At 43.3% G+C, this 10,008-nt stretch overlaps 1 long non-coding RNA gene across 3 annotated transcripts; it reads left to right on the plus strand.

The window, feature by feature from the left end:
• Positions 1 to 789: 789 nt before the first annotated feature.
• On the plus strand, positions 790 to 7,715 carry LOC123480468 (uncharacterized). Of its 3 annotated transcripts, none has more exons than XR_008427273.1 (5): positions 790 to 1,244; positions 1,843 to 1,955; positions 2,386 to 2,480; positions 4,506 to 4,858; positions 7,509 to 7,715. It is a non-coding gene; the product is annotated as an uncharacterized lncRNA (long non-coding RNA). The 3 variants fall into 3 exon arrangements; XR_008427272.2 differs by lacking the exon at positions 7,509 to 7,715 and adding an exon at positions 5,518 to 5,674 and having other exon boundaries at positions 790 to 1,300; XR_006656496.2 differs by having other exon boundaries at positions 791 to 1,300.
• The last annotated feature ends 2,293 nt before the right edge of the window (positions 7,716 to 10,008 follow it).

Genomic DNA, 10,008 nt, shown 5'->3' on the forward strand with positions numbered 1-10,008 from the left:
GCTTCCTATTGGAATGCCTTTGACATTGAAAAATGGTGAACCAACCAGAGATGGACAGCTGGGATAGACCTTGACATGGATTTAAAACTTGAAAAAAAGTGAGCATAGATTATCCAGATAAAGCACTATCAAAATACCTAGGCAGTAAGTACTTAGTCCTCTGTGTATTTTGGATCCTGTTAGTTGTTATTTTGACAGATATTAGCTAATTCCCATCCACAGAGGTGAATAAATACATTCATGGAGGTGAAAGGGGGTGGCGGCATTAGAAACTGATCCTCCGGGTTTCTGCACGGCTAGCTCGCTATCACCAGTTTCCTACTTTGACGGCCGTCCAGTCCTTGCTCCTATGAGGAAGAACATGACCCTCAGGAAGGGGGACTTGGCACAAGCACCCAAGGGATCTAGCCAGGAGTTCCTCATTGTGGTAAGCACTCAAGCTTCCTGACCTGCTGTTTTTTTAAACTGACAAATAGGCCTCTTAATTACTAATAACATGGTGGTGATATGGCTTTGCATCCCTGAATTTAAAATTTATACCTTTAATAGCCTATTTTCTGAGTGTGTATTTGTTTTAAGAAGGTACAACCAGATACCAGGTTGTAATCTTGCCACTGTGTTATTTCCACACAGAACATGGTACTGGGATTAGTATTTCTCCTGAGTAACTGGTCTGCTTTTCTCCTTCAGTAACATAACCACTTTCTAACCTGGACACTAGAACATGAAGTCAGAACCGCTTTTCCCTGTCAAATCTGCTTTTCAGAACTAAGAACCATAAATGAAACACACAGACTTTCAGTCTCTTGGAGATGATCTAGTCAACCCCCATATTCTTCAGATGAGAAACCTGAACCCAAATGAGGAATCGAGAGGCCCGTGTGAGGCCGGCGGTTTCTCCATCAATGTCCCTCTTGACTCCACCCACTTTCTTTACTTCACATTTCTCACTGATTTTTAATTTATCTTGCTTAACACTGTGTGTTTTTGTAAGCTGCCCTAACTAATATCTAGAAAAGGTGAATTGTAAATGGACAGAATCAATAGAAACCAAATTGTCATTGAAACTTTTCTCCCCACCATTCTTCCTTCTTTCTATGTCCTTGAAGTCAGACGCTGCTGTTCCTGGGAGCCTTGGCCAACCGGAGCTGAGGGACGGCTGCTGCTGTTGGGCTGCGCCGCTGCTGGGACACCTGAACCCACGCGAGCTGACCATGGAGTGGAGGAAGAGCAGGGCTTGAACAGTAAGTATTTGCCACAAGCCCCGTTTCATGGCACACTCAAAGACCAGGACTCCAAGGTGAGTACACAAAGCTTGTTGTTTTCTTTGGGGACCTTTTGCCACACTTCCCTCTCACTGTGCTTTGAAAATTAACCACCAGAGTCTGGTCATTATGACTTCATTAACTATTCCTTGTAATTGCACCAGTCATAATTAATTCATTTGTTATTCACATGGGTGACATACGGACACTTTAATAGATTTTCCTCAGGGAATTCCACATATTAAATAATATTGATGGTGCTTTTGGAAAAGCCTGAAAGGGGAACCACAATAGGAATCATTTTGCATAAGCAGCAATGAGTTATTTTATTATAAAAATAAGTTAATTGTTTTAATCTGTCAGCCTTTTTAAGAGGAAAATCAGGTGTATAAACTAGTCCTTTCTCCCTCCACCAGACATTTGTAATCTGTAAATCAGAGTGCCCAAATAAAGTCATTCTTATAAAAATAGATAGTATATTTACACAAATGCATGCCAGAGTATTTAGGTAAATAAGACTTGAATTAATTTCAGGTTAAAACCTTCCCTTTAAGCCTTTCTCCTTTTTTTTCTCCAGAAACCATCTGTATTTTAACATCTCACTGCACAGCGTTCCTCATGTTTAATTTATGCTGGTGATCTTTTGTGGCAAGACCAACTTAATTTTTAAATGAAATCATTTCATTTTAGGTAAAACATTGGTGACCCAAATATTACACACTTTCAAATTATGCATAATCCCTCCTCTCCCCTTGCCCCCCGCCCCACGTCTCCCTTCCCTCTTTTTTAGTAGAGCTGAATGAAAATTCCACACTGCTGATTATTTAGCCAAATACTTTAATCATTGGTTATCTGGTAGAACCATCAAGCCTGTGCTGACAGACACAAAATTAAGTGGCAGAACTAAGGCAATTATCTATATAATTCAGGTTAAAAACTAAATTCAACAACCAGTTTTGCCTGAAATACCTCAGTCGTGAAGAGGTGGGGAAAGCAACCGCTTGGTTTGTATTATTGCCATAATTGCCTGAGTTCCCTTTGACTCACTGTGAGTGACATCACAGACACACAGAATTTTGGTCTGTTGGAGAATATCTTGTCCAACCCCCTTATTTTTCAGATGAGAAAGCTGAGACCCACAGAGGTTAAGTGCCCTGCTCCGGTCATCAGACGGTGGCAGAATTCAGTCATGAACCCACATTTCCCCGTTCACAGGTCAGCATTCTTACAACTGATACCATCTTGCCCTGATTCCATTGCCTCTAGAAATCAAGGAAATGGTGCCAGCATGATAAACTTAAAATAAAGACAGCAAAACGCCACCCAAGGCCTTGAACCCAAACCAAATGCAACAATTTACCTCAGCTGAGTATCAAATAATTTTCTCTGCCCAAGTTCTACTAATATTAAAATGACCAGCTTTTAAAAGTACACGTGCGTGTTCACATAATAAACAAAAACATTTTCACCATTCTAATAAGTACCCAGAGAAAAATCTACAAAAACACTCTCAGACCTACAGGAAAACTCAGGCCGAGGGGGTTATGTGAGCTGGGAATCTGCCTCCCTGTCAACGCCCCCAAGCCCGGTTATCACCTGGATGACCTTCAAGTAAAGCAAACATTACATCAGACCATTATGAAAGACCCCACATTGCAGTTCCAAGTTCTCTCCAGAAGAGCTCCCAGCCTGTTAGTAGGGTGCTGTGTTTCTATCTCCTAGGGTATTGAATTTGACAAACATACACCCTTTGTGTTTTAAACAATAAAGTTTTTGTAATTCTGCCAAAGGGTGCTTTCTACTTTAAAGACAGCCCCAAATTTCAACTGCTTAGTTCGCCTGCCTTTTCTGTCTTGAAGCCTCTCACATGCTTTTTTAAAAGTGTCTTTGTTTTGTTCGCATTTTTACATCAGGATTTCTGATTTCAGGGCCACAAAGTCCACCTGTAGGTTATTAGTGTGAGCCACCCAGGAAAGGCTGGGCTTGTTTCTGCATTCTACTGGCTGGAATGGAAGACCCAGACTAAGGTCAAAATTATTACGTGGAGCTTAAAATGCAGTATTTAATTCTGTTTTCTGTTGCTCCTGGTACATTTATTAATTTAGCAGTACAAACCACTGAAGCTGCACAAGCAGGACTGATTAATTTGCAAAGACATCTAGGTAACAGATTGTGATCAAAGAGGAGACCTGATCCTGTTAGATTGAAATGTGTTGTTTTGTGCTGCAGAAAGGACACAGAGCAGCATGGTTTATCTTTATCAATGCTTTCCTCTGAAGGAGGGGAACAAGCTTGCAGATACTAATCAGGGCTGAGGCCCTGCCACTCAATAATTACCCACTGTCTCATCATAATCCCGGAACTAAGCCCCTGCCCAATCCATCTGGGACCCTTTTCCATCTATTGCACAGCTCAAGAATACGTGTGTAAGCTATTACCTCTGCTCGTGCTATCTGTCCCCTGAGTATAGATTCGTGGCAGTGACCAATTAGGTCGCCGTGCTCTCTTTCCCCCTTTGCTTCCAAACCGTCCTATAGGTCTCAGCACTGGTAATGAAGCACAGGCCCATGGGGGTGCAGACATCCACTCACCTATAAAAGCTGTCTCATCATAGTCCCCCCGATTAACATCATGCAATGCTTAATTTCTGCTTTGAAAAGAGGGGTGGCAAGACCACAGCTCTGAGTCTTGAGGTTTCTTTAAGCCACTCTCAACCTGCCACTGCCTTCTGCCAGGAACAAATCACACTGGGAGGAAAATATTTCTGACCCTAATCCAGAAATCAGACGTCCAGGAAGTGAGGAGGGCAGATGTGGGATAACTGAATCCTGGATCCCTGAACGAAACCCCGGTAGCATGCAGTGGTTAAGAGCATGAGTCCTGAAGTCCGAGAGATTCGGGCTGAAACTCTGGCTCTGCTGTTTACCAGCGGGTCACTTACCCTCCTAGAGGTTCCATTCCCCCCTCGATAAAATAGCACACACTTGTAGGGCGCCTTGGGGAGTTAACTGAGCACACAGCTCCACAACGTATAAAGCCTCAGTAATTGTTAGCTAGTCCTGCCATTTTCTGAATTCTCATTACATTTATAGTAGAACCAAAAAGCCTCACCCTTGATCCAACTGTGCCAACTATTATCTACTAAGTATATTTTATGTGTATATACATTTCATCTTCCCATATAAATGATGCATCCCTGAAAGGTAAAATCCATGTGTTTTTCTTTTTTATATCCTACAGGTGCCAGTTAATGATGCTTGCAATTCTTTTACTTAAGCTGAACTTCATTAAAAAATGTGGCAAGAGAGAGGGACAAGTAGTTATAATTTCCAAATAAAGAAAAGAGGCAACAGAGATGTTAAGGAAGTTGCTGTTATTAGTGGCAGAAATCCGGAAGACACAATCAAGTCATTGCTAGCAGAAGAGTTTTCAGAGCAAGTACGTGATGCCCACTGCGTACTGTTCCTCAGGGCAAAGTCCATTTGAAGCAGCCCAAGGGGCCATTCACGGTGTGCGCTCCGTTGGTCGCAGGCCCAGCTCCCAGCCAGGACCCCGTTCCAGATCCTTGCTGATACTGACCATGTTTTCGTGAGGTAAATCTACAACTTGGCTTTTCTTGTTCTTGTCTGGCAGTCAGAGAGGAAAATATGCTAAAATGTGAGTGTTTCACACTTACACTTCCAAAACATCCCTCCCCTGAGGCTTTGAGGACACACCCTGAAGAGGAACCACCCCCTGGAATTTATACCAGCAGCTCTGCCAGCTGTTTTGTATTTATTTCCACAGTTGGGCCATTTTAGCTTGGGGGCTCTTATTCATTAGATAAGCAAATGTTTGCTAAGGGACCAGGAACAGGTGGAGGGATGTTTGTCAGGATTGTAGTTAAGGTGGTGCGTTAACTTGGAAAGACTTATGACCTCTCTGGGCCACCTCTGGCTGGTGGGTGTGTCCTCCTGGCTCTACTGTCCCAAAGCATAGGTGAGTAAGAAACAATTTGGGAAAAACATTTTAAGACTCTCATACATTAGCTTTTGGCAAATTCTTTGCCTGCAGCATATCCTAAAGCCTTTTTTGTTTTTCAGAATGAATTATATTTTTGCAAAATTTTAAAAAAATATTTTGGTTCCTAAACTGTGATTTCTAGTACATTAATCAGTAATAGTTAGGCTCTAACCAAATGGTGATAGATGTTACTAGGGAGTACATTGCCGAGGACGCGATGATTTTTCTGAACGGCTACGTCGCTTTGCAGATTGACCCTGCGCTTGCCCCTGAGGAAGACCAGCCTCCGAAGCACAGCGGTCACTTAGCTCCCGTCTGAGCACCTTTGTCTCCCCCAGAACTACTTGTGAACATTTCAAATGCTTGCAAAAATTCTTCTCTTTCTCTCTCCTTTTTTTTTTTTTTTTTTTTTTTTGCTGGAAACTGATTTTTCCTGGGGCTGGGATTTGGGGCTGTGGGTGCAGGCCCATGCATAGCATATTGAAATATGCAGTTAATTATAAATTAATTATAAACTCATTGTATATAAGTTGACTTGTTCATTTCATTTAATGCCTTACATCTTGGGATCTGCACAAACGAATTACTTTAGAGTTCTCTGGCTCCCAGGAAGGGTGTGTCTAAGTTGTTAAGGTGGGTAAACTGAGGCTATGAAATTACTAGACTTCCCAGGGGGCCAGCCCTGTTGCCTGTGAGGAACTCAGGATCATGGACCCACACCCAGGCCCTGCACAAGAAAGCCCCACTACCCTTTTCTCCATTCGTGTCTTGCTCACCTTCTCTGTGGCTGGTGACTTTGCAGACTTCTCTCTCCAGCCAACACAACTATGGCTTCTGTGACGTGATCTTCCTCAGTTCCTTTCCTCCGAGCCTTCTGACTACAACAGGTGTTCCTTAACCCTCTCCATGTTTCCTTCCGAATTTAAACCTTCCAAACGTGTTTATTTTTGTGTCCTACATACCATCCTTAGACAGAACTTGGGAACCTCCTCCTCCTCCAGTCCTGACCACTTACCCGGGCTCTGATTCTGGGTTACCAGCGCTTCCCAGATGTCTGTGCCTGGAGCAGCCTCGTCTGCTTAAATCCAACATGTCCTCTAATAAGCCCATTAAACACCCTTACCCCACATGCACGCTCACACGCCCAGGAAAGTATTTCCTCTTTCAAACAACAGTATTTGACCTCCAGCAGTGGCTCCATACAATTTAACACTTCCCTGTTCTCTAATTGCTTACTTTGTGTGTCTGTTTTGCCTCCTGACTAGATGGCAATATCTAGGAGGGAGGAGGTTCCGTGGAGCAGGAGGCCCCTGGAGAGCCCCTAATAAGTGCCAAATGCAAAAAGGTTGAAGTCACCAATTGAGAAAATCCGCATAAAATACACCTGAGCTTTTGGCCTGTATAAAATCAGCATGATGCTTTCTCCTGGGAGAGGTTCACAGCATATAATTTTTAGTTCTTATTCTCCCCAATGCTCAAGTTACTCCAGGAAGCAATTTGGGGTGAGAGAAAGGCAGAGGTCCGGCTCAATATATGGCAACAAAAATGCTCTAAAACATCTCCCATGAGAAAACCTGGCTGCACCCTGACTGAATATTCTGGTACATAGGGAGGCCTTGGAACTCCCGCAGATAACGGGCAAGGTGCAAATGCCCGGCTAAGGGAATACAGCGTGGCATAGTGGAATCAGCCAGAGCTGGACCCGAATCTGACATTAGCTACTTAGCATCGGTGTGTCCTTGAGAAAATCACGTAACCTTTCTGAGCCCTGTTTTCCTCACTGTAAAAATGGAAGTACAATTATTTCATAGGGTTTGTGTGAGGATTCGTGGTGATATATGTGAACTACACCATAATGCAGTGCTTGGCATAAAGGGGGTGTTTAAGACAGAGTGACTGCTATTTATGATGAGGTTCAGGGAGGGCCATGATGACACGGAACAGATGATGACCGGGACAAACCTACCCACCAGACAGGTCCCTGTGTCACACACTGTGTGCCTGCTCAGTGTGCCACCACTGGGGGCCTGAGCATCATGGCTGCGAAAAGTGGCCTGTGTGTCCAGCCAACGAACGAGTCTCTTCCCTTGGGAAGCTGCCTTTCTCCCACCCTAGTCAGACACTCCTCCATGGTCACTCCACTTCAAAGGGCAGATGCCCAGAGACATCTCTGAGTTTCCAGTACAAGTGAAAACGTGACTCTCAGCTGTGCTTTTGTGTTGAATTTTTTTTCCTGGGCAGGAAGGCCCATTAGAAGACAGACTCTTTGGAAAGGCTGGACGTTACCTGGAAAGAGTAAGTCCCTGGAGCGATGGTTCCTGACTCAGCTTTTTTAATGCCAACGATCATCTCAAGAATTTCTAAACATTGTCTTAATTTACTTTAATAAAAAAATCTCCAAATTACAAAAAGCATTGTGTTTCCACACACCTTTTAATCACTGGCTCCAAATCAGCAAGTTTGCAGTAAGAGGGAACAAGGCTTGAATACTAAATCTTTATCCAATCAACAGGCTTCCTTTCTCTCTTTTTTTCTTTTTCTCACTCCACGGACCATCTGAGTAGTGCAAATGTTCCAGAGTAGACCACTTCCTCCCGCAGAAACCCCCCTGGAGTTCACGAAAAGACTAGTGCTGCTCTTGAAGTGAAGCAGACTCATGTCACATTATATGATCTTGTCTGTAAAAAACACATTCTGGGATTTCCATCATAAGATCTCAGGGGACACTGCTCACTCACCACCCTGATACCACCCTAGCCTCTTTCCCAGCCATTGCCCTGTTCTGAAGACACTTGCCACTCACCTGCCATATTCACCTTTTGAGTTGCCTGTTCACTCCCAGTCTTCTCCCCGTCTCTCAGCAACAGAAGGGTGAGGGTCAGTCGTTGGCATCCCCTTTTGGAAAGCTTCCAACCCAATGCATATCCATCGTCATTACCGTCCTTCTGTCCATGCATTATGTAGTTAGTTCTTTGTTGAATGATCTAATAAATGTATGCTATGTGACTCGAGCTTTTACACAGTTACTTGCTCTTCCAGATGTTACCTGGCTAAATGGGCTTTGGGGACAGACGCCAATAGGCTTCTTTAATTCTGTACAGTGTCACAAGCCTCAGTCTATGTAAGTTGAAGTCATATCCTCTGAACTTCAGGAGCAAACATCCTGTGGATGTCACACACCAGGGAATGACCACTGAATGAGAGCTGAGAGATGTTCGATTTAATCACTGAGTTTTGTGGTTGAAGGATATTCTAAAATGGTTTATGATGATTGTACCGGTCTACTTGAGTTAACGCTGAATTTTCTATTTGACAGGACCTGCCAATTTCCCATCTGTTGGGTTTGAGTAATACACAAAATGCCCGTGCTGAATTGTAATCCCTTTGCTATCACAGTCAATGTACAGTGCATATGGCACACTTTGGCCCTCAGATGATGGCTGGGGCTTTGGGCTGATCTTCAGATACCTCCCAGTTGCCTGATGCTTCCCTTCTGGTTTCAGATTATATTTCTTAACTTTGCTGGGAGTGATAGAGAATGTGCTTATTGGTGGGGATTTACTCAAGTCTGAGACATTTGTTAGACTTTCAGATTCTGATCCAGCAGCTGCCTTTGGCTTTTTATTTTTCTCACACGGATGCTCTCCCACCGCCTGCATAAAGAGTAAAAACCTCTACCTCTGTCGCGGAATGCAATGAGAAATCTGACTCAAGTTGAGTTCCTTGATACCATCCAGAGTCTGAGAAGGGAGCTTGCATAGGACAGAGAAAGGAAATGTGCAGATTTGCCCATCCAGGAAGTGGAGTGCAAATCCTGAAATTCACAGCAGCTGATGTAAGAATAGCTTTACTAGTCTTAAAACACCTGCCTTCATTGTCCGTGTGACATTTTCCCAAGTTAAAATTCATTGGCTCATTGTCCTTCAAGGCAATTCATAGACTTACATAAATTTCTCAACCATGAATCAATAAGATGAGCATCCTATTGATTCTGAAAAAATCATAACAAAGACCTCCCTCCACAAAGGGTTAATTGGTGATGACAGGTTAGAAAGGAGCCGACTAGTGAGACTTGCTGACGAAATATTTCTCCCCGACAGATAATGCTGACTGCCTTCATTTCTGACTTGAGTACAGAGAAAAAGGTGCCCACAGACTAGATGATAAAAACACCAAAGGCATAAAAAGCAGATGCTTAATGACTTTCCTGTAACAGCCCCACTTCATTGTCTGCACCAGGGACAGTAATGTCCTCTAGCCCAGTGGCTTAACTTTGCATTTGAGAGGTTCTGTGGGGCAGGACCTATCACAGATGAAGCCCACCTCACAAATGAACGGGCTCTGTGGGAACACCATTTTAATTGCTCTCAAATGTCATCAAAATCCAGGGATCCATGTAGTGAGGGACCTCACCTCTAGGGTAGGGAAGGCAGAGTGGAAAACAGTCCCAGGCCTGAGTGTTCCCACCTGTTTTGTGGTACCTCGTGCACCTCTGACACTGGATCATGACTTTTCTTCCATAACGCAGGTTCACATTGTGTTAGTTAAGGTACTACTAGTGACTGTAACAACAGACACCAAATTTCTTTCTTTCTCTTGAAATACTCTAGGCATGTATTAGGTCAGAGATAGCTTATAGAAAAATCCAGGTGTCTTCACTCCCAATTCATCACCACAGGCTGAAGGAACCATTGCTTTTCTTTTTTCTTTTCTTTTTTTAAAGATTTTTTAAATTTATTTT

Source organism: Desmodus rotundus, chromosome 7, assembly GCF_022682495.2.
Source record: "Desmodus rotundus isolate HL8 chromosome 7, HLdesRot8A.1, whole genome shotgun sequence".
NCBI classification, from domain to species: Eukaryota; Metazoa; Chordata; class Mammalia; order Chiroptera; family Phyllostomidae; genus Desmodus; species Desmodus rotundus.